The sequence below is a fragment of the Elephantulus edwardii genome, unplaced genomic scaffold (genome assembly GCF_000299155.1).
Source record: "Elephantulus edwardii isolate Elephantulus edwardi_28Jun2011 unplaced genomic scaffold, EleEdw1.0 scaffold00032, whole genome shotgun sequence".
NCBI classification, from domain to species: domain Eukaryota; kingdom Metazoa; phylum Chordata; class Mammalia; order Macroscelidea; family Macroscelididae; genus Elephantulus; species Elephantulus edwardii.
The window spans coordinates 3,113,620-3,119,340 of NW_006399782.1; positions in this window are offsets into that span (position 1 = coordinate 3,113,620).

A 5,721-nucleotide genomic window follows, 5' to 3' on the forward strand; every position below is an offset into this window, starting at 1 on the left:
GCATACAGGTTGAAAAGGTATGGAGAGAGGACACATCCCTGGCGTACGCCTTTTCCAATTTTTAACCATTCAGTGTTGATCCAAGTATAGGTTTCACATTAGCATGATAAAGTGTTCTGGGATTCCCATTCTTCTCAGAGTCAGCCAATTTGTTATGATCCACACAGTCAAATGCCTTTGCATAATCAATGAAACACAGATAGACATTCTTCTTGTATTCCCTGCTTTCAGCTAAGATCCATCTAACATTAGCTACAATATCCCTAGTACCACGACCCCTCCGAAACCCAGACTTGCCTTCTGGCAGTTCTCTGCTAATGTTCTGTTCCAGTCGTTTTTGGGTAATCTTCAGTAGAATCTTGCTTGCATGTGAAATCAATGATGGTTTTACAGGTGAACTTTATCAAACATTCAGAGAAGAATTGTCACCAATTCTACATAAATATTTCAGAAAATAGAAAAAGATGGAATACTCCCAGCTAATTCTATGAAGCAAATATATCCTTAATACCAAAGTTACGTCAAGACACCACCAAAATAGAAAACTATAACACTTATGAACATAGATGCAAAATTTCTGTGTAAAATTCTGACCAATAGGATCCAACAGTACATAAAAAAAAAATTCACCATGACCAAGTGGGATTCATAACAGGTATGCATGGTTCAGCAAAAGAAAAAAAATCAGTGTAATTCACCACATAAACAAAGCAAAGAACACGAACCACATGATCTTATGAATTGGTGCAGAAAAGGCCTTTGACAAAATCCAACACCCTTTCCTGATTAAAGCACCCAACAAAATAGGAATATAGGGGAATTTCCTTGCATAATAAAAAGTATATATGCAAAACCAAGAGCCATCATCATTCTCAATGGAGAGAGATTAAAGGCACTCCTTTTGAGAACAGGAACTAGGCAAGGATGCCCATTATCACCTCTCCTATTCAATATTGTATTGGAAGTCTTAGCAATAGCAATAAGACAAGGGAAGGAAATAAGAATATCCAAATTGGCACAGAGGAGGTAAAATTTTCTCTGTGTGCAGATGATATGATAGCATACTTAGAAAACCCTAAAGACTCAGTGCGAAAACTACTGGACATAGTTGACCAATTCATCAAAGTGGCAGCATATAAGATCAACATACAAAAATAAATTGGATTTCTCTAGTGGCAAAGAGAATACAGAAATGGACCTAAGAAAAACAGTATCTATCACTATAGCTAAAACCAAGATTAAATACTTAGGAGTAAATCTAACTAGAAACACTAAAGACCGACTCGAAGAAAATTACAAAACATTATAAGAAACAAAAAGAGACCTAGATAAATGGAAAAATATACCATGCTCCTGGAGTGTTGTTATTGGTGTTAGGTGGTGTCATGTTGAGTATGACTCATAACGACATTATGAGCAACAGATCTGAGCCCTGGCGTATACTGTGCCAACATCACAGCCTCTGACACATTCAAGCCTATTGCTGTAGTCACTGTGTCAATCCACGTGGTTGAAGGTATTTCTCTCCTCCTCCAACACATAGCATATTCTAGAAACATGCCCAAAGTATATGAGATGATGCTTCACCATCTTTGCCTCCAAGGAGCACTCTAACTGCACCTACTCCAAGACATACAAGAAGAGTCAATATCATGAAAATGACAATTTTACCAAATATGAGAAATCTGTACTTACACTCATGTGAAACCTAGCAGTCATCTGAACAGAGCAAGGAAACACTGTATGGTTCAAAAATCAAGAAAAGTATGTTTGGGATGTGTCCTTTCTCCATACCTTTTCAATCTACATGTGGAACAGGTTATTTGGAAGGCTGGACTTTGTGAGGAGGAATGAAAACATAAGAATTGAAGGATGACTCATCAACAACCTGTGTTATGCAGATGACATAATCTTGCTGCAGAAACTGAGGTGGACTTGCAGTGTTTGTTGCAGAAAGTCGAAGACTTCAATATGGAAGGCATATAAACTTCAAAAATAGAAAAATTTTCACCACTTGATCAACTGGCAACATTCATGATAGATGGAGAAGAGATTGAGATTGTTAACAATTTCATCTGGCTCAGACTCACAAGCAACACACTTGACACCAGTAATCAGGAAATCAAAAGATGAGTTGCATTTGGGAAAACTTGCTGTCGGGTCCCTCTCCAGAGTGCTGAAGAGCAATGTCACTAGTCTGGAGACTACAGTATATCTGATCCAAGGCCAGTCTTTGCAATTATTTGGTATGCATCAGAGATATGGAAAATGACTAAGGATAACAGAAGAAGAAACTATACCTTTGAGATGTGGTGCTGAAGAGTATTGAACATAAAGTGAATTGGCAAGGGAACAAAAATGTATCTCCTGGAGAGGGTGAAATCAGTTTGCTCCTTGGAAACAAGGATTTTGAAGCTCTGTTTCATATACTTTGGGCTGTTGCCAGCAGGGATCAATCTTTGGAGAAGGATATCATGCTTGGAAGAGTGGAGGATCAGCGCAGAAAAGGAAGACCTTGGATGCTATGGATTGGCACAGTGATCATGGGGTAATGGGAGCAGCTGTATCAGAGATAGTGAGATTGTCTCAGGATCAGGCAGGGTTCAGAGCTATTATTCATAGGGTCGCTATGAGTCAGAGTCAGCTTGATGACACATACAATAGCAACAACCACCAAAGGCAATCTACAGCCTTAATGCAACCCCAATAAGGATACTAATGCCGTTCTCTAACAAGATGGAAAAGCTAATTTTCAATTTAGTCTGAAACATAGAAGAATTAACCCTATTTCTCTATTTTAGTAAAGAAAACATCAAAAAGGAAAGAAGAAAAACAATACCAATTACAGCAGGTAACGACAAGATTATATACTTAGAAACAAATACAACCAGAGACATAAAAAATTATAAATAATGCTGCTTGCTACGAACATTGATGTACAAGTCCCCATTTTGCCTCAGTTCTCATTTTCTCAGAATATATTCCAGGTAGGCGAATACCTGGATCATAAGGAATTTCTATATTCAGCTTTTTGAGGAAGCGCCAAATTGCCTTCCAGAATGGTGGTACCGTTTTACAATCGCACCAACAATGTATAAGAGTTCCTGAGATCTTCTCCAATATTTATTACTTGCTGCCCTCTTAAACATTGCCACTGTTACAGGAGTGAGATGGTATCTCATTGTGGTTTTTATTTGCATCTCTCTTACTGTCAGTGATTTTGAGCACTCCTTTATGTGTCTGTTGGCCATTCAAATATGTTCCTCTGTGAAAATGCTTTCCATGTCTTTTGCCCATTTTATGATTGGGTTATCAGTCTTTTTCTTGGAGGCCCAGGAGTATTCTGTAAAATTTAGCTATGAGACTCTTGTCTGAGATGGTATTACCAAATGTTTCTTACCAATTGGTAGGATTTCTTTTCATCTTGTTGGAAAAAAGTTTTGATTCACACATGGATTTAACCTTTAGAAGGTCTTATTCATCAATTTTATCCTCTTCAGATTGTGCACTTCTGGCTGTATTTGGCAGTTTCTTTATACCTTGGACTAGTGCTTCTAAGCTTGATCCCACTTTGTCTCTTATTAACTTTATGGTTTGGGGTTTTACTCCCAGGTCTGTGATTCACCTTGAGTTGATTTTTGTGTATGGTGTGAGAGGTGGATCCTGTTTCCGTTTTCTGCAGGTGGAAGTCCAGTTTTGCCAGCACCATTTGTTGAAGAGGTTGTCATTTCCCCATTTGATAGATTTGATTTTCTTGTCGATTATCAGTTGACCATAAATAGCTGGTTCTATTTCTGGGTTCTCAATTCTATTCTACTCTCTATGTGCCTGTCCCTGTATCAGTACCATGTTGTTTTGGTTACTACTGCTTTGAGGTCAGGGAACACTATGCCTCCCACTTAATTTTTGTTTCTCAGTCAATGTTTTGCTTATTCAAGGTTTCTTGCCTCTCCAAATAAATTTGATAATTTCCTTTTCAATCTTCTTGAAAAATACGCTGTACCTAACAGCATTATTCATCATCACAAGAACATGGGAAGAGCCCAGATGTCCAGCTACAAATGAATGGATTGAGAATTTATGGTACATTCACACAATGGAATACTACACAGCGCACAGGAGCAATGATTTTGCAAATTATTACCTAAACTTGGGAGGGACTGGAAAGCATTATGCTGAGTGAACTAACTCAGTTCCACAAGGACAAATATTGTATAAAACCATTATTGTAGAATGAGTATAAGTATCCAAAGGAGGGGAGGAGGGTGGAAGCAGAGGAATGAGAATGTGCAGGGAGAGAGGTGATTAATCATGAAATTGTACAATATGATGGGTGGGGAGGTGAGGGAAATTGGAAGAATCTGTTCTGGAAAACAATGTATTCAAATTTTGTAAATAAACTAGCAGAATAAAAAAAATAAAAAATACATAAAGAAAATTATAAATCATTGTTGTTGTTAAGTGCCATCGAGTCATAGATGACTCATAGTGACTCTATGAATGAAAGACCTGAACACTTGTATAACTTTTGTCATTACTCCCTGTTCATAGAGTTTCCAGACGCAAGCCATTTTGGAAGTGGACACCGTCAGTCTAGTCTGGCCATAAGAGGAAAATGAGCTGTGACTTTTCTGCAGTTGTGGGGACATGCCACAGCCATTGAGTTGCGGCTTTTGTACAGCTGCCAGAAGGTGCCTTTGCTCTGCAGATGACATCCAGAGTGAACTCCATGGCCCCTCTGAGGTCGGAGCTGCTCACATCTGCAAACACCAGCACTCACTCTGGTCCATATCACCCTCTATTGGTGCGACTTTGGTCTTCGCCCTTTGGCACCATGATTGGCCACCCTCACTTGACATCATTTATGAGGCGGGCACTACCGGGTAGAGTAGTCTGTACTTAGCACACTGCTTGTTACTTCTGAAGTCACACTCAAGAAGGAGGACTTCAGAAGAAGCTGTCTCGTCTCACTTGCCTAAGAGATTTCTCCAAGCTGTCGGTCGCCAGGTCAAGTCCAAGAAATCTTGTTACTTCTGCTGTACTCCAAAATGGTGAGCGAACTTCTCATTTCTTACATAGAGTCCAGAGTTGAAGAGCGTTTAAGGATGCTTCCAGATATCAACTTTCTGGGGTTCAACCTGAAACCTCAAATGATTCGCTTGGCTAAATATGGCGTGAATGAGATTTGTGGATTTTTATATGACTATGCTGTGACATTTCTACAAGACACTATAGAGAATTACGTGGCAAGGAGGATGAGGCTTCAACCACTGGATCGCAATATAGATGAATGACTTATAGCTGAGGTAGATTGCCACAGAAGCACTTCCTCTATTAAGATATAAATCTTCGTCTTCTAAGTTCTATCACTAAACTGCATATGCCATAGTTTTGCTTTTTGCTGGACAGGAGACGCGTGATTGCTGACTGCTCTCTTGACTACTTAAGGGAAACTTCCGGACTTAACTGTTGGCCGTATATTTCTATTCCAATGTGTGAAAACGTAGATAAGGAGGCTCTAATGGGCATTATGAGTGTACTCAAGGAGGATTTCCGTGGAATGCAAACCAGAGTCCATATATTCTTAGAATATTCTTAGAATGATGAGAAGAAATATGGATCTGCCGCTATACAAGTATTTCATCCTAAGATCCTTCAAAATAGTTATCACCTAGTTGGTGAAAGAAGTTATATGTCACGGAATAAGAATTAGTATTGTCA